The sequence below is a fragment of the Phascolarctos cinereus genome, unplaced genomic scaffold (assembly GCF_003287225.1).
Source record: "Phascolarctos cinereus isolate Bilbo 61053 unplaced genomic scaffold, phaCin_HiC Scaffold_5;HRSCAF=322, whole genome shotgun sequence".
Classification (NCBI taxonomy): Eukaryota; Metazoa; Chordata; class Mammalia; order Diprotodontia; family Phascolarctidae; genus Phascolarctos; species Phascolarctos cinereus.
Genome location: NW_027555958.1, coordinates 168,286,526 through 168,306,881, shown reverse-complemented (window position 1 = coordinate 168,306,881; position 20,356 = coordinate 168,286,526). Strand labels below are relative to the sequence as shown.

At 34.8% G+C, this 20,356-nt stretch overlaps 1 long non-coding RNA gene across 1 annotated transcript in view; it reads right to left on the bottom strand.

Moving 5' to 3' along the window:
* Positions 1–20,356, bottom strand: part of LOC110216509 (uncharacterized) — a 72,471-nt gene that overhangs the window by 38,087 nt on the left and 14,028 nt on the right. The window contains exon 2 of the long non-coding RNA XR_002326792.2: positions 15,174–15,352. This is a non-coding gene — a long non-coding RNA (uncharacterized LOC110216509). The remainder of the gene's footprint in view (positions 1–15,173; positions 15,353–20,356) is intronic.

Here is a 20,356-nt window from a genome sequence, read left to right as displayed (position 1 = left end):
TAATATATTTCTAATATCCTCCAAACTCTGATGGGTTCTCATTAAGCCTGTTCATTTCATGGATAAACTGCTCAATCTAATATACAGTCTAAGAGCACATTCTTCTGTATCAAACTTGTTCCTGGTACTGGAAGTCTCCTTGTCATTTATCAGTCAACACATCCTTGACCTTTTTACCTGATTCTTGATAAATTTGTCACTCAACTCCCACAGACCTCTGTTGGCAGGAATCCAGCTTTGTTTCAGTAACCAGTAGGGAGAGGGAATGAAAGTCTCATTTTAATATGTGGAATATATTTTTAAGATTTCTTTTTAAAAAGCAAGTCATCTCTTTCAGCATTGCTGAGCCTTAGCCTACCAGTTTCCTTTTAGTGGAATTAATATAAACCAGTCTTTTCTTTTAGGCAAAAGGTGATATAGCTAAACAGGGAAATAAAAGCATTTATTGAAGATACTAGTTTGGCATCTGTATATCCAATATTCTTTACTTTACACTGGACTTAATAACTTCCCCCAAACTTGGTCTTTATTGGAAATCAAACCAATTATCTTTTGATTCTTTGTCATTTACAAATCAATCATTAGACTGTCAAAGCTTGTCTTCACCATTAAGTTGTGCTGTAGCACTTCTATAAATAAAATCAATCACTGCAAGCCTCCACGAGTAGCATCGCTCCCTAAAAGTAAAAGTAATCAGGAAAACATGAGCCAAAAGAAAGTATATAGCTTGTGATCCACTTATTTTACATTGAATAAAATGGGTCTAAATCTATGCTATATAGAAAAATGAAGGGTTGGGGGTCAATTTTCCGTCTAGAAAACAAGGTTGACAGAAACAAGGGGATATTTATATGCCCACAGTACGATAGATCATAGATCTAGACATGGAAAAGATACCCAGAAGTTATCCAGTCCAACCTTTTCATTTAGTAGAAGATGAAACTGTGGCACAGAGAGGTTGACTTGTCCACAATTCAACAGTCAATAGATAGAAGATCATTATCTATGCTCGTTATATGCTCACAGTGTGGTACACTTTCCCCTGCAACACACTCCCTGTGTTGTGTGTTCCTAGTCAGATGCAAACCAGCTTGTCCCAGACTGCCAGTCAAAACCAGGATAACTTAGGGAGCAAAGCTATAACCAGAAAGAGATAACTCTTTTCCCTCCAGGGCACCAGAGTTTAGAGGGTGCAAAAAGAATTTATATTCCTTTAGCAGCTTGAAACAACTAGTCTTAGAACTTAGGAAGAATAGCTAGTTAAAATAGGACTTTGCCAGATGTTTCCTCTCCTAATGGTGAAGCCTGCTCTTTCTCCTTCATCACAGTGTCTAGAAATCTCTTCCCACCTGGCCTAGTACCCCAGGATCTCTTCACTGGAGTCAATTACATTTGTTTTTAAACAGTTAATTCAAGGGTGAGTTTCAAGATGCTTTCCCCAGGCATACTATGAGAGTTTGAGACATGTTCTCCAGGTGCCAAAAATGCTCTGCTCTGCTTGGGACTCCCATACTGAAACAGAGCCACCATAAGGAAGCTTCTCTAGAACTGACCTGATTCTTGGTCTATCACATTCCAAGAGGAATGGGTTTTGATTTACTTAGAGAGTTTAGCTTTATTCAAAAAAACTTTATCTGAACACATTGGAGCCTAATCACTCCCATGGGAATGACCCAGACAGAATGGTGGAACTGTTCTAAGACATTTTTCTAGATCTTTTTAATTGTGTGGTTTTAGAAACTGTTAAAGAACTTGTGGGTGAATAATGGAAGCATCTGTGGTCTATGTACATCCAAGTAAATGCCTTCATCTATATGTATTATTTTCTTGTACAATGCTGATATTTTAATAGAATAATCTCATATCCTCTTCCTAAAATATTGGGGAAATTTACTTTGGGTGGGAAGGAGATGGAGTAATATTTGTCTATATAGATTGCTACAGATAGACAGGCATGAAATAAGAGATATTATAAGTATGTATATAGATTATACACATAGATATAGATGCTGTAGATAAATATAAATATGGATGTATTTAAAGTATAAAATTCAGAATTTTGAAAATATAATTTTAACAGTAGCTACCAGTAAAATAAAGGGAGAAGATGTAGACCTATAATTTCATTGATCTATGGATATTCCATTGAACTCTCTCTTTCTCTCTCTCTCTCTCTCTCTCTCTCTCTCTCTCTCTCTCTCTCTCTCTCTCCCTCTCTCATTTGCAGTTTTTTCTGATCCTCTTTTTGCTTCTATGCTATCATAAATGTCCAGTTCTCTGCCATCATTTAAAAATCTCCTGCTTTGAGAGGCATAGCCAAAATGGAGAAGTAAAAGTGGTGATTCACCAGGGCTTCCCCAAATTCCCCTCCAAACAACTTTAAAATAATGCCTCAAATCAAATTCCAGAACAGCAAAACCTATGAAAGGTCAGAGCAAAACAATTTTCCAGCCTAAGACAACTTAGGAGGTCAGCAAAAAAGATTTATTTCACTGGAGTGGTGGTCAGGCCTGGAGCACAGAGAAGTGCAAGCTATACCCCAGCAAGCCAGCAGAAGGCCTGAAAGCAACTGCAGCTACAGGAGCTCTCAGCCCAGAGATAGTAAGGAGGTCAGACAACTGGTCAGAAGGAAATTACAGGGGGAACTTTACTGGCACTGGGTGCAGAAATCAGTTGTATTACCCATACATAGTTCTGTGTCATAGTTCCAGGGTGAAGAGGAGCACTAGAATACTAGCCCTTGTACTGCGGGGGGGGGGGGGGGGGGCAGTGACTCTGGTCACAGTTCCAAGGTAGTAAAATCACTCACAGGGAAGCAAGGGCACTAGTTTCAGGTCAAAGGCAGAAAGGAACACTATACTTGCAACCCCAGAACAGGAGGAGCCCAAGTCACAATTCTAAAGTCATAAGGAGGAAAAGCAGTTGCAGTTGCAAGGAATCAAGGACCCTTATCACAGTTCCAGGGCAGAGAAGAGTGTTTGTGGTCTCTCACCAATTAAAGAACAGGACAGGAGAGCACTGACCACACTTCTTAGATCATAGAAACTTGGAAAAAACAAAAACTTTACAAAACTCCAAAATTCGCTTTGAAAACAGCAGGAAAAAAAACAAAACCCTGAAGCCTGGGACAATGTACCTTCTGCCCTGGGAGCAGAACCCAACTTTAACATAAAGTTAAAAGTCAAGAAATAGTCTAGAAAATTAGCAAACAAAAAGTTACTATGGTGACAGGGACAATCAACACGCAAGCTAAGAAGAAAATAACAAAGTTAAATCAGCTAACTGCAAAATTTCTTTTTTCTTTTTTTTTAGGCAGTTAGGGTTAAGTGACTTGCCCAGGGTCACACAGCTAGTAAATGTCAAGTGTTTAGTCTGAGGCCGGATTTGAACTCAGGTCCTCCTGACTTCAGGGCCTGTGCTCTATCCACTGTACCACCTAGCTCCATAACTGCAAAACTTCAAAGAAAAATATGAATTGGTCACAGATACAAAAAGAATACCTAGAAGAGCTCAAAAATAATTCTAAAAATCAAATAATACAGATAGAGGAAAAATAGGAAAGAAATGAAAATGATACAAGAAACTTATAAAAAGAGAGCCAACAGCTTGATAAAGGTAGTATAAAAATACTGAAGAAAATAATACCTTAAAAAACAGAATTAGACAAATGCTAAAAGAGGCACAAAAATCCACTAAAAATAAGAACTTTTTAAAAAGCAGAATTGGCCAAATGGAAAAGAAGGAACAAAAGCTCGTTAAAAAATAAATCTTTAAAAATTAGAATTGAGCAAGTGGAGGCTAATGATTCTATGAGACATCAAGAAACAATAAAACAAAATCTAAGGAATGAAAAAAATAGAAGAAAATTTGAAATATTGCATTGGAAAAACAACTGACCTGGAAAATACTTCCAGAAGAGATAATTTAAGAATTAATGACCACCTGAAAACCATGTTCATAAAAGGAGCCTAGATGTCAAGAAATTATCATGGAAAATTGCTGTAATATCCTAGAACCAGAAAGTAAAATAGAAATTGAAAGAACCTATCTAGCACTTACTGAAAGAGATCACAAAATAAAAACTCCCAGGAATATTAGAGTCAAATTCCAGAGCTCCCAGATCAAGGAGAAAATATTGCAAGAAGCCAGAAACAAACAATCCATTTGTTATGGAGCCTGTCACAGTCAAGATAACACAAGACTTAGCAGCTTCTACATTAAAGCATTGGAAGACTTGCACTGTAATATTCTGGGCGGGGTGTGGCAAAGAAGATAGTATTACAACTGAGAATAACCTACCCAGCAAACCTGAGTATAATCCTTCAAGGGAAAAAGCAGATATTTAATGAAATGAAGGAATTTCAAGTATTCCTGATGAAAACACCAGAAGCGAATATAAAATTTGACTTTAAAATACAAGACTCAAGATAAATGTAAAAAGGTAAGCATGAAAGAGAAAGCATGAAGGATTCAATAAAGTTAAACTGTTTACAATCTTACAGAGGAAGACATTTGTAATTCCTAAGAACTTTATCATTATTAGGCAGTTAGAAGTATACATACACAGAGGATATGCATGTAAGTTGACTATGATGAGATGATGTCAAAAGAATAAAATTAAGTGGCAAGAAAGAGAAAGTACTAGGTAAAGGGGGAGGAAGAGGTAGAATGGAGTAAATTATCTCACATAAAAGACATGTGAAAGTAAGAGTTTTTTGCACTGGAAGGAGTGATGGGGTAATGAGCAACACTTGAACTTTACTATCATCAGAATTGCTTCAAAGAGTAAATAACATATGCACTCAGTTGGGCATAGAAATATGTCTTTTCCTACAGGCAAGTAAAAGGGGAGGATGGTAAAAGAAGGGGGAAGTGAATAGAATGGAAGGTAGATTGTAAAAGGCAGCGACCAGAATTAAAATAGATTTTTGAGGGGGAACAAAGTGAAAGGCAAGAGAGAAGGATAAAGGGGAGGAAACAGGATGGAGGAAAATACACAGTTAGTAACTGTGAATGTGAATAAGATGAACTCACCCATAAAACAAAAGTGGATAGCAATGAAAACTAGAATCTAACAGTATGTTATTTACAAGAAACACATTTGAAGCAGAGAAACGTAAGGAGCTATAGCAGAATCTATGCTTTAACTGAAGTTAAAAGATAAAAAGCAGGGAAAACAATCATGATCTCAGACAAAGCAAAAGCAAAAATAGATCTAGTTAAAAGAAACAATGAAAGAAATTGCATCTTACTTAAAGTGTCACAGATGACAAAGTAATATTAATAGAAAACATGTATGTACCAAATGGTATAGCATCCAAATTGATGAAAGTTTAATGAATTACAAGAGTAAATAGAAAGTTAAACTATACTGGCAGGAGACCTAAACCTTCTCTTCTCAGAACTAGATAAATCAAATTAAAAAAATAAGAAATTAAAGAAATGACTAGAATTTTAGAAAAGTTAGATATGATAGACCTCTTGAGAAAATTGAATGGGAATAAAAAGGAATATACATTTTGCTCAGTGGCACGTGGAACCTATGCAAAAATTGGCCATGTATTAGGGCAAAAAACCTGACAAGCAAATGCAGAAAAGTAGAAATATTAAATGCATCCTTTTTAAATCATAGTGCAATTAAAAATATGTTCAATAAAGGGCCACAGAAAGATAGAATAAAATTAATTGGAAATGAAATAATCTTGTCCTCAGGAATGAGGGACCAAAGAACAAATCATGGAAATAATTGTTTCATTAAAGAGAATCACAACAATGTGACAAAAAACCAAAATTAAGGGAAACAGCCAAAACTGAACTTAGGAAAATTTGTATTGCTTAACGCTTACATTAATAAAATAGAGAAAGAGCAAATCAATAAATTGGTCATACAACCAAAAAGAAAAAGAAAAAGAACAAATTAAAAATATCTAATTAAACAACAAATTGGAAAACCTGAAAATCAAAGGAGAGATTAATGAAAGTGTAAGTAAGAAAACACTGACCTAATAAATAAAATTGGGAACTGGTTTTATGAAAAAGAACAATAAAATAGATAAGCCATTAGTTAATTTGATTTTTTTTAAAAAAAGAGGAAAAACAGATCACCAGTATCAAAAAATAAAAGAGTGAATTCACCACTAATGAAGAGGAAATTAAAGTCATTATTAGGAACTATTTTACCCAATTATGTGCCAATTAACCTAACAATCTAAGTAAAATGGATGAATAAATACAAACATATAAACTGCCCAGATTAACAGAAGAGGAAATAGAATATTTAAATAATTCTATTTTAGAAAAAAAAAATTGAATAAGCCATCAATGAGTTGCCTAAGAAAAAATCACCAAGACCAGATGGGTACACAACCAGACACTACGAAACATTTCAAGAACACTTAATTCTAATATTACATAAATTATTTAAAAATAGGTAAAGAACGAGTCTTACCAAATTCCTTTATGACACATATATGGTACTGATATCTAAGCAGGAAGAGTGAAAACAGAGAAAGAGAACTATTGACCAATTCCCCTAATAATATTGATGCAAGCATTTTAAATAAAATACTAGCAAAAAGATTACAGCAATATATCACAAAGATCATACACTGTGACCCAGTGGAATCTGTAGCAGGAATGCAGGACTAGTTCAATATTAGGAAAACTATCAGTATAAAAGACCACATCATTAACAAAACAAAAATCACATGATTAGTTCAATGGATGCAGAAAAAAGCTTTTGACAAAATATGACATTCATTCTGGAGCTTTCCTCAAAATGATAAATAGTATCTACCTAAAACTATCAGCAAGCATTATCATCAATATTTTTATATATTACTAACAAAGTCTAGCAGCAAGAGATAGAAAGAGAAATTTCCTTTAAAATAACTGCAGACAATATAAAAAACTTGGGAGTTTACCTGCCAAGACAAACCCAGGAACTATGTGAACACAATTAGAAAGCACTTTTCACACAAAAATGTCAGATTTAAACAATTGAAGAAATATTAATTTACTTATGGGTAAGCCAAGTTGACATAACAAAAATGACAATTCTATCTATATTAATTTAGTTATTAAGTGCCATGGCAATCAAACTACCAAAAATTATTTTAAAGAGCTGGAAAAAATATTAACAAAATTCATCTGAAAAACAAAAGGTCAGAATATCAAGGAAATCAATGAAAAAAAATGTCTAGTGTGGCCTAGCAGTACAAGATCTCAAACTGTATTGCAAAGTGGCAATCATCAAAACAATCTGGTACTTGCTAAGAAATAGAGTAGTGGATCAATGGAATAGATTAAGTACACAATACACAGTAGTAAATGACCATAGTGATTTAGTGTTGGATAAATGCAAAATTTCAAGTTTTGGGGACAAAAACTCAATATTTGACAAAACTATTTGGAAAACTGGAAAACAGCTCAGCAGAAACTAAGTATAGGCCAACATCTGACAACACACTAAGATAAAATCAAAAAGGGTGCATGATTTAGACATAAAGGGTTATATCATAAGCAAATTAAGGGACTGTGGAAAATTTCACCTTTCAGATATATGAATATGGGAAGAATTTATGACCAAAAGAGAGCATTATGGGTTGTAAAATAGATACTTTTGATTACATTAAATTAAAAAGGGTTTGCACAAACAAAAGCAATGCAGCCAAAATTAGAAATAAGCTAGAAAGGGGGGGGGAGATTTTTATAGGAACTTTCACTGATAAGGGCTTCATTTCTCAAATATATAGAAAACAAAGCCAAATTTATGAGAATGAGTCATTCTCCAGAAGGATATGAACAGGCAGTTTTTGGAAGAAGAAATCAAAACTATCTATAGGCATATGAAAAAGTGCTCTAAATCACTATTAATTAGAGAAATTCAAATTAAAACAACTCTAAGGTACTACCTCATACCTATTAAATTGACTAACATTACAGGAAGGAAAATGACAAATGTTGAAGGGGATGTGGAAAAATTGGAACACTAATATACTATTGGTAAAGGTGTGAACTGATCCAACCATTTGGGAGAGCAATTTGGAACTATACCCAAAGAACTATAAAACTGTGTATACCAGCACATACCTGTACTAGATCTGTATCCCCAGAGAAAAATCAAAGAAAAAAGACCTACATTACAAAAAATATTTATAGTGTATCTCTTTGTGGCAGTAGAGAATTTGAAATTATGGGGATGCCCATAAATTGAGGTGTGGCTAAACTAGTTGTGGTATATGACGTGATGGAATACTATTGTTCTGTAAGAAATGATGAGTGGGATGCTTTCAGAAAGACTTGGAAAGACTCACATAAATTGATGCAAACTTAAGTGAGCAGAATGAGAACACTGTACATAGTAATAGCAATATTGTACAATGACCAACTGTGAACAACTTAGCTATTCTCAGCAATACACTAATCCAAGACAGTTCATAAGAACTTATGATGAAAAATGCTATCCACCTCCAGAGAAAGAACTGGTGAGCTGAATGCAGATTGAAGTATACATTTTTTTTACTTTATTTTTCTTTAGTTCCTTTTTTTTTTGAGGAGGGGTTCTGTGTTTTCTTTCACAACAGGGCTAATATGTAAATGTGTTTTGGGGGGAGGAGAGGAAGGGAGGGAAAGAATTTGGAACCCAAAATTTTTTTAAATTAATGCTAAAATTATTTTTACATACAATTGGAAAAAAGAAAATTTAAAAATTTAAAACAGAGAAAAAAAAACCTCCTGCTTGACCTTACCATTCCCCTGAACTATCATCCTGTATTTCTCTTTCATTTCATTGTCAAACTCCTAGAAAATAAGTATTTTTTAAAATTTGTTGCCATTTCCTCTCTTTTCAACCTACTACAATCCTGCTTTTGACCTCATCATTCAATTAAAACTGCTCTCTCCAAAGGTAAGAGATATCTATTAATAGTTATTTATATGTTCATTCCTTTATCCCTCTTTACTCCTCTGAAAAAAAAAATTGACATTATTGACCACTTTTTCTTAGATAATCTCTTCTGTTTTTTTTTCATTGTTCTCTCTTGCTTTTCTACCTCCTCACAATGATAACTAACATTTCTAAAATGCTTTAAGGTTGCAAAGCAACCTGATCCTCACAACAACACTATGAGATTGGAGCTATTATTATCCTCATTTTTACAGATAGGGAAACTGAGGTTGAGAGTAATTAAATGACTTGTGGAGGATGACACAGCTAGTAATTCTCTGGGCAGTATTGTACTCAAAACTTCCTGACTTCAAGTACAATATTGTTGCCACTGTGCCACCCAACTACTGCCTAGCTGTTCATTTTCAGTGTCTCTCATTATTTCCTAATCTATTTTCTTCCTGTTAACTCTGGACATAGCCCTAACGTTCAATCCTGGACATTCCTCTCTTTCCACATTGTCTCTCTTTGTGATCTTATTGGCTGTCATGGAGTCAACTATAATTTGCATGGCAATGATTCTCAAATCCCTACCTGAATATATCTGGCCCTACTCTCTTTCCTGACCTCTAGTCCAACATCATCTCCTGACTGTGTTCCCCAGGATGCTTCATAAGCAAGTCAAACTCAGCATGTTCAAAATATAATTCAATATATTCAGTCCTTCCTGCCACAATTCCAAATCTGTTTCTCTTAATAATTTCCGTATTTCTGCTGAGAGAGCAATATCATCTTTCCAGAAGTTGTCCTAGGATGTTCACTCTTATTCACTCCCTTATATCCTAATACTTGCTATGTCCTGTGAATAACCAGAATGCATTTATTTGGTCCTTACTATGTATATTTTGCTAAGCTCTTAGGGGCACATACATACACACAAAAGAGGCAAAACTCAGTACTGGCCTTAAGGAGCTCCCATTCTAATGGGAGAGATAACATATAAACCACTAGGTGCCCAATATATATATAGTATAGATCAAAGATAACCTCAGAAGGAAGGTCCTAGAAGTTGGAGATGAGGAGTAGGGACTTCAGAGGGAATTGGAAAGGTCGTCTGTATAAGGGAGAATTTAAACTGAAACATTAAGGAAAATAAGAGGTAGAGGTGAGGAGGCAGGGCAGTCCAGTTGTGAGAGACTATCCAATATATAGCTGAGAGATGGAGCATCATATTAGAGAAACTTCAAGATGGTCAACTTTACTACATCAGAGAGTGAATGGAAGGGAGAGAAATGTAACATAACTGGAAAGCTGGGAAGTGGCCAAGTTTTGAAGAGTTTTAAGTCTCAAATAGAGGAGTTTTTATTTGTTCATAGAGGCAATAAGGAGCAGGGGGAATCACTAAGTAGAGGATGTTAAGATCAGATCTATGGTTTAGAAAAATCACATTGAGAGCTGAATGAAAGATGGATTGAAGCAGGGAGAAGCTTAATACACAGATATCATTTAGATGGTAATTGTGATAATATAGTCAAGAAGTGATAGCACCTGAACCAGGTTTGTAGCTGTGTGGGTGGAGGGAAGGGCTTGAAGCCCCTTGGCTTCTTGATTATTCTTTTGGACCACAATTTGGACCATACTCTTTTTGCCATAAGTGTGTTCATTCTCTTAGGGCCCAACTAATTAGCTGTTAATCACCGGTATCTTTTACTCCTATCTCTCTTCTAGGAAATTAGACATTCTGAATAACACATAGTAAGCAAACCTCAGTTTTTGCAACTGTAAAATGGGAATAATAATAACACCTACCTCACAAAATTGTTATAAGGATCAAAGTAGATAGTATTAGAAATTGCATGGTGCCTGGCGCATAGTAAGTACTTAGTAAATAATTATTCACTTCTTTCTAAATAAATATGCATTTAATTGACTTAAAATTTTAAAAATAATATAAAATATTAAATTACATTAAAATTATATTAAAACATTTTATAGGAAGTTAAATCTTGAGACTTCATTATGTCCATATATGCACATTATCAGGAAAACAGTTATTTTAGCTCCATTAAATATCATAAAAGTTCTTTCCGTATCTATGGTTAGGATCCCTTTCAAAGAAAAATAAATTTAAATACGTCACCCACTAGCTTGTCAGAAAATGATGGTAAAACCATCTTGAAAATAGAAATTCCTTTTCCTCATTAATTTTGTGCTTGTAACCGAATAAAATACTTCAATAATTAAATGTGAAATATGAAGCCAGATTTCTCTGAAATGTATAGCAGAATGCTGAAGGAACTTATAATATGTGCTCTGAATTCCAGCTCTACCCTTTAGTAGCTTTATGACTTGGAGCAAATGACTCAACTTCTTTGATCCTCAGTTTCTTTGACTAGAAACAGGAATATTATTCTGGCACTACTTACCTCACTCATGGGATCAGTTACCAAGAGTGCATTGTGGCAATTAAATGCAGTATAATTATAAATTGTTACTATTATCATTTGTCAGATAGGTAGGATGTGGTTTTGTTTTGTTTTGTTTTTACCTTATAGAGTGGTAATTCCCAATGCCAGAGTTTTGACAACTGAGCTGTAATTTTCCACGTAGATCTGGGCATCTAGGTGACACAGAGGCTATAATGCTAGACTTGGAGTAAGGAAGACCTGAGTTTAAATCCTGCCTCAGACATTTACTAGCTATGTGAATCTGGGCAAGTCATTTAACCTTTCTTAGGCTTAGTTTGCCCAACTGTAAAATAGGGACAATAATAGCACCTACTTCATATGTTACATATATTATCTCATTTGATTCTCAATAGCACCTATGAAGTAAGTGCTATTGAGGATCAAATGAGATAATACATGTAAAAAGTTTTATAAACTTTGAAGTGCTATGTAACTATTAGTTATTATTATTAGCTATTTTCAGCACAGATGGACAGTGATTAAACAATAATGTATGGGTCTGCATGTAGATAGGATGTACCCACCTTTTTCAATTTCTGTTCCATTCAGCCCAACTGGCAACTTGAAAAAGCAATGTAAAAATAAGTCACCACAGGCCAAATGTATTTGGTTCATTATTTGGGAGAAAAAAGTTCTTTTTCATACCAAAAAGGGAAAGAGCTGATATGACAAAAACAGGTTGAAGGTCTTCTTATGCTAGCAAGAAAAGGAGCTAAACTAATTTAAAGTAATGCCTTGAGCCAATTAGTTTGTAAATGTATTTGTAAGATACATCAATTTACTTTTAAGTGCTTCAAAACTGGGTAATCATGATTTTCTAATTGATTGGTATTAACATTATAAGAGAATTAGGTTAGTTAAATATTTCATTACATTCATAGAAGCCAGCAAATAGTTTCAATTAGCAGCCTGGAAATATGCACAAACTTAAGCAGTTTTTTTTTTATTTAAATGTATTATCACCCAGTTTAAGACTCCAAAGAAAGACAAATAAATAATATTTGTAACCAAACAACTTTAACAGTCAGTGAGTAATGCAGTTTCCTTGTTATTTAATATGGATATTTTCTTCTCTGTAATAAATTTGTTTACACAAAATTAGTGTAAATAATTTTTTGTAAATCAAATAGAATGAAATGATGTGAAATTCTTTATTCAAAAGAATTCTACAGTAAATACTTTTGTAAAGGAAATAATTATTGGCTGGGCATGGCGGCACATGGAGGCTAAGGCTGGTAGATAATTTGAGTTCAGGAATTCTGAATCATAGTAGGCTAAAGCTGATCAGGTTTCCATATTATCTGGCACCAAAATAGTAAGCCCCTGGGAGCAGTACTCCACCAGGCTGCCTAAAGCCAGGTCAGAAATGAAACAGGTCAACATGTTCGTGGCATCAGAAATGTAATAGGCCAGTGAACAATAGCTGCACTTACAGCTAGAATGAGATAAGGGCTGAGATAAGGAGAGACAGAGACAAAGAGAGAGAGACAGAGACAGAAACAGAGACAGAGAGAGACACAGACAGAGACAGACAGAGATGGAGATAGAGACAGAGAAAGAGAGAGGTCATTACCATAATTTAACTACATTCTGTTTGTGAATTTTCCTATTGTTTGCTTAAACTAAGTACACCTGAAAAGTCAGTCAGTTTCATCATTCTCATATAGCATCAATATTACTTGAAGAGTTTAGATTACAAATGATGCCACTTTTTATATGGGAGTAGACATGGGCCTTCTTCCCTGAATGTTTAGCATCTCAAATATATCAAAAGGAAAACTGTATGATTTGGTGATTGGAGGAATAATAGCTCTGGAGTCTTCACTTTGAAATTTTATTTCCCACTCAGTCAATGGCTTACATGACCTTCACCACCCTCTGTATCAGAGTTTCCTCATTTCTCAAATGAAGATCATAATGTAATAGCCTGCTCCCTCATAGGGATACTTCTAGAACTAGTGGGGAAATCTCTTTAAAGCCCATGCTAGATGAAAAATATTGTTGTTATTAAATATATGATGAATTGTTCACAATCATATTAGGCAACATTGTAAGTGTAGTATTTGAAAACAAAGACTCTCTGGGGTCTAAGCCAGTGGAATCTATGCAGAGGAGATTGAATTACCTACTAAATTGAAAATATCATTGAGAAAACCCAACAGTATTCCTGATGGAGACAGAGAAGCTATTACATCTCAACAGAATGTATTGTGTGCCTAGTGAAGTTGGAAAGGAATAGGATATTGCAACATTGTTTGAGGCCATGGAGGCCAGCTATTCTGTACTACAGGTAGCCATTCATTAGGTTTTTGACCAGGTTACTCCCACTTTGCACAAAAGAATGCAAAGTTTTTAAAGAAATCTTCTGTAGAAATATTGTATACAGAAAAACTCTTTCCTACACGAAGAAATGAAGGCATACAGGTGAATTTCCAAAATATTTATATAGATTTTCTATTTTGGCAGTCTTGCCTTATCAGTAAGTATAAACTTAAATATGTAAATGCTAGCAGACTTAAACTTCATTCAGAGTCATTGATTTGTAATATGTGATAATTTAGTGGAGGATTAAAATATATCCTTGAGACGTGGATACATTGAACAAATGCCTACTTCCTTTAGCATGGGTATTTTTTCTGCCAATGCAGATCATAACTCGTCCATACTTTGGAAATGGTGTTCATGCTGGGTGTGGTGGCGCATTCCTTATAATATCTGATGCTGGTGGATCAATCACTTGAGTTTGCCAGTCCTGAGCTGCTAAAGGACTAAAGACAATGAGATTTACACATGAAATCCAGTATCAACATGGTAGGTAAGCCCACGGAAGAAGGGGAATACCATGTTACCTAACAAGCAGTTAATCAGTTCAGGTTAGAAACAAGGGTAGGGCAAAGCTCCTGTAACAATCATCAATTGGGTTGGACCAGTGAAAGGCTATTGCCTGTCCAGCTTTAGGGAAGTGGGTGGATCCAGTCTCAAAAAGAAAGAAGAAAAGAGAAGGGAAGGCAAGGCAATTGTCTTTGTGAGTGGTTGCAGCCAAAAATATCATCAGCTATTGGCTTGGGGTAATAACACCCTCCCACACTTAGCTAGGATATTAAATCTTAATAATAATAAAAAAAAAACAAGGATTAGTGCTCTGAATTAGAAAAGAACTCTAAAAAATCCGAGCCAGAAAAAAAAAATCTGAACATCAACCAAGCTTTAACTCCTACTATTCTACCAAAACATGGTGAAATAACTACTTCATGTTAAGATACTCCTAAGTTTCTTGGAAGACTATATAACTAACCCAGATCAGAGTCTAGTGCATAAAATTTTAATAGAAGACAAGGAAAAATTCTACAAGTCTCTATGAGGTTCTCACTTTCGTGCCAGTGGCAGGAGCCATGAACCAAGAAAAAAAACAATTGTAACTAATAAGAAATATAAACCTTGTGTCCAAGGGACCAGCTACATTTGGGGACCCTTAAATCATCTCTTATTTCATTATTCCTCATGATATCAACAATCTCTCCTACAACCATTCGAATTCATGAGGAATCAAACAGGAAATGATGCAATGGTTTACTGCAATGCAGTAAAGATTATACCTGAGCCCACAGAGGATCAAGATAGGCCCTCACTCCCTTTCAGGGAGTTTTCCAACTTCAGAGAGCTATGACTCACAAGGCCACTCACCCACCCTGGGTGTGGCCCTAGTAAAAGACTAAGGTCCCATTCTATACTATGATATCTCTTTTCCCATTGTTCACCAAGAGCTCTACTCCTGACAAGTATCTGTGCTTCCATCTTGTTATGGTTTTTGGCCTCACCTCTAGTCCAGCATAATAGTTCTTCTCTCAATTGTTGCTGTCTTTGGTTCTACTTCATTAATTCCTTCTATTCAGCTCTCAGTTTATCCAAAGATTCTTCATTAGTCTACTTGTCAGTGTCTGTGCTAGTGAGCATCTTTTATCCTCCTCTTCCATGTTAAGAACTGGTGGACGTTTAGCTTGAATAAGAGAAGAATTAGATGAGATGTAATAGTTGTCTTTAAGTACCTGAACGGCTATAATGTGATGAGGCAGCAAAGTAGTGCAGTGGATAGTGCATTGGACATGGAGATGAGAAGACTTGTACCTCATGCACTTAGCACCTAGGCAAGTCACTTAAGCACTGTATGCGTTGGTTTCCCTGTCTGTAAAATGGAAATAATAATTGTACCACTTTCCAGGGTTGTTGTGAGGAAGAAATGAGTTAATATTTATTAAGTACTTTGCCAACCTTAAAGTGCTATGTAAATGCTAGTCATTATTGTTGTTGTTTGACCTGAGAAAACCAACATCAATGGGTAGAAGTGCAAAGAGGCAAATTTAGGTTTGATTTGAAGGGAAAATTCCTAATAACTATAGCTGTCAAAACATGGAAAGGGCTACTTTGAGAGGTGGTGGTTTTTAAAGGATGTCTTCAATCAGAGGATGAACAACCACTTTTAAAATGTGTTATAGTGGGTATTCTTTACAGGTATGGATTGCAGTAGATGGCTGCTTAGATCTTTTCCAACTAAATTCTATGATTCCATGATTCTTCCCAGCTCTTGTTCAATCAATTAATCAAAATTTACTAAGTGCCTACTAGGTGCCAAGCTATACACACACACACACACACACACACACACACACATGCATGTATATATGTATGTTTATATACATATGTATATATCCTTCTCTTTTTTTTTAATCTATTCAACATATGTTCCACTGTCTTTTCAAAGCTGCTTTCTACAGTTGCTCCTCCCTAGGAACTGGTAATAGCTCTTACAGCTGAACAAAACATGGAGGGATTATTTGAAATCCTAGCTGACAATGCTACATATCTTTCATAGCCCTTCCTCTTCCTTTATATGGTGTCCCACAGTCCTACTCCACAATTGAAGGGCCTTTTTAGGAGCTATAGAAATTATCTTTTACTTACATGGCTTGAGACTCTCTCCATTTCCCATACTTGGCACCATTATGGCAAACCTGGCCTAATTATTGTCTCCCTTCTCCAGGATCCAATTAGTGTGCTTCTCACTGTCAGCAACTTCTACTTAGTCATTGAGAGTTAAGAGGAGTACTCCATCTCCATTTCAGTTGTTTTGTCCACTACTCTCTTTTTATGGGGCAGGTGGGCCAGGCTATGAATATTGACCAAGAGCAGCTTGGAGACAGCTCTGGAAAGGGATAGAGGAAGGGCAACTGTTCCTACCATGTTATAGTAATATTGACTGACACTTATATAGTGCTTTAAATACATAAAATATTTATTTTATAAAATTATTTATTTGAAAATGCCCCATTTAGTTCTTTTAACAACATAGTAATGTACATGTTATAGGTATTATTATCCCTTATTTCAAATGAGGAAACTAATGGTTAAAAAAAGTTAAATGATTTGTCCCTAACTCACACAGATTTTTTTCCCATTCTAGTGCTTCCTTTCCTATACATTAATTTTGTTTGGACACAGACTTTTCAGTTTCATGTAATCAAAGTTATCTACTTTATCTTCTGCCTCTATCTCTGTTTGATTAAGAATATAACTTCTACTTAAAGCTATGAGAGGCTTATGATGTGTTTCTCTTCTGATGATTTAAAATTATATGATCTTATAATATTGAGGTCACATATGCATTTAGAATGTATTGTGGAATATGGTATAAGATATTGGCCTAAGTCTAATTGCTGCCAGACTACTTTTCAGTTTTCCCAGCACTATTTTATCAAAAAGGAAGTTTTGGAACCAAGGTGGCAGAGTAGAGGAAGCAACCAAGTTCTCCCAATATCCCCTCCAGGCAACTTTAAAATAAGGCCTTGAATCAAATTCCAGAGTGGCACAACCAACAAAAGGTTAAGGCTAGGCATTTTTTTCAAGTCCAAGATAACTTAGGAGGTCAGCAGGAGAGGTCTGTGACACAGGGGTGTGGGCTGGCCTGAAGCCTACATGGTGGCAACACCAAGAGCAGGCCTGGGAGGCAGCAACTGCAGCAGCAGCAGCTTCAGAAGTTCTTAAGCCAAAATTGGTAAGGGGATCCAGAAACTGGTCAGAAAGAGACAACAACGGAATCCTTTGCTAGCACTGGGTCAAGGATGCGTCTCTCAATATCCACTTCCATGTCAGCTTTTCAGAGCAGAAAGTAACATTTTCAAGGAAGTAGGCAGGGGCCCTGAGGAACAGAATCTACAAAACTATGCGTAATTTTTGATCCAGCAATACCATTACTAAGTCTGTATCCCAATATTTATAGCAGCTCTTTTTGTGGTGGCAAAGAATTGGAAACTGAGGAGATGCCCATTAATTAGGAAATGACTAAATAAGTTATGGTGTATAAATATTATGGAATACTACTATTGTGCTATAAGAAATAATGAGCAGGATGGTTGCAGAAAAGCCAGGGAAGACTTATATGAACTGACGCAAAGAGAAGTGAACAAAAGCAGAACATTATACACAGCAACAGCAATATAGTAAACCATGAAAGACTTAGCAACTCTGATCAAGATAACGATCTAAGATAATTCCAGAAGACCCATGATGAAAAATGCTATTTGCCTCCAGAGAGAACTAATGAGTTCTTCCTGAGGACTGAGGACAGATTGAAGCATACTTTTTCACTTTCTTTATGATTCTTGCTTTTTATTGTTGTCTCTCTCGTTTTGCAACATGGCTATTAAGGAAATATGTTTTGTGTGACCTCACATGTTTAACTGGTATCATATTGCTTGCCTTCTCAATGGGCAAGGGAGGAACAGAAGGGAGGGAGATCATCTGGAACTCAATTTTTTTAAGTGAATGTTTAAAATAAAATTTTTGTGTTAAAAAAGAGAAGTTCTTTCTAAATAATTAAGTTTATTGAGTCCATTAGTTCTGATTCTCCCTTGTCTAGTCTGTTCCATTGATTTACCATTCTATTTTTTAACCAATGCCAGATGGTTTTGAGGACTGCTGCTTTATACTGTATTTTAAGCCTAAAACTGCTATTCTCCATTCCTACCTCTGTTTTTGTCATTTGCTTTGATATTCTAGATCTTTTATTGTCCAAATGAATTTAGTCATTATTTTATCAAGTTCTATAAAGTATCCCTTTGATAATCTGATTGGTATATCATTAAAAGTACAAGTTAATTATGGTACTATTACCATTTTTATTCTATTGCATGATCCAACCATGAGCACTGAATATTTTTCCACCTATTTAAAGTAGTTCTTTATTTCTTGGTGGAGTACTTTGTAATTAAATCATTACAAATATTTTTGTGCTCTGGTAGATTGAGTCCTAGGTATTATATACATTTTGTAATTATTTGGAATAAGATTTCCCTTTCTACGGTTGCCTCATTTTGAAAATTACTATCCTGAACTGCTATTGATATCTAAGGGTTTATTTTGAAGCTTTCAATTTTGCTGAAGCTACTGATTATCTCAATTAGTATTTTTTGGTGATTCCCCAGTATTTTCTTAGTAGACTATCACATCACATTATCTCATTGTTGTTGCTAGCATTTCCAGAGATATATCAAGTAATAATGGAAGAACAGGCATCCTTGCTTTACTACTGTTTTCGTGCAAAAGGTTCTAGTGAATAACCCATTGCATATTTTGTTTGCTCTCAGTTTTAGACAGACACCTATTTATGAAAGGTCCTTCCATTCCTGTACTTTGTAGAGATTTTAGCATAAATAAATAACTTTTGTACTTTGTCAAAAGCTTTTTTGCATCCGTTGAAATAATCATGCGGTTGGAAGGTTTTTGGTTTTATATGCATAAGCTGATTATTTTCTTAATGTTGAAAGATCCTTGGACTATGGTATAAATCCAACTTAGTTATGATAAATGACTTTTTTGATGAATCACTGTAATCTGTATTTCAGGATTTTTTTTTTAATTTTTGAATCCATATTGACTAATGATGCTGGCTTATAGTTCACCTTCTGTACTTTATTGTTTTATACTTTAGGTACTAGGATTATGTTTGTTTCCTAAAAAGAATTTTGTAGGGTACTCTCTAAATTTTTGAGAATAATTTTTATTGTATTGGTACTAATGTTTGTTTAAGTTTTATAGAATTCTCCTATGAATCTATCAGGAAATGTGGCTTTTTCCCAACTTTGTGACTTCCTTGATAACTATTTAATTTTTTTTTCTATTTGATCTTCTGCTAGTTTGGGTATTTAATATTTTTTAAGGTATTGCTCTACTTCCTTTTCAGTTTTCTAAGCATACAGCTGTGCATGGTATGTTCTGACAATTTTATTTCTGGTTTTATTGTGGTTTCACTTTGCTACTTTGTTTGAATTTTTGAATTCAAACAAATTAAATTTTCTACCCTCTTTGTTTTAATCATATTTGCTACAGTTTTAAGATTACTGTTTTTATTGTATTATGAAAGGACGTGTTTATCCTTTGAAAAGAAAAATGGCAATATTGCTATGTCCTAGTATGTAGTTGATTTTTGGAAAAGTTCCGTATGATTCTGAGAAATATTCTTCACCCAGCAAATTTAGAAAATACCATGAGTCTTTAACACTAGGTTGTTGGGTTGTTTTTGTTTTTGTCTTTGCAATTCATTCAATTATGTATTTCTTTTTGTTTATCTTTCAGTCAAAATTATCCAAAATGGAGAGGAGGACATTAAACCCTTTTTCTACTACTGTATTACTTTCTATGTTTCCTGGTAGTTCAGTTAATTTTCCCTCAATAAATTTAGGTGCTAAGACATTTGGTACATGTAAGTTTAATTTTGATATTGGTTTGTTGTTTGTGGTTTCTTTCAGTATAATGTAAATTTTCTTGCTTATCTCTTTATGTTCTAATTATTTGTTTTTTGTTTTGTCTGACGGCATGATAGTGACTGCTCTTTTTTTATTCACTTGATGCATTGTGAAAAAAAAAAGTATTTCTAGTCTCTCTTTTTTTTGTACAAGTCTTTTTTTTGATGTATTTCTCTGAAGTATCAGATTGTGGATTTTTGTTT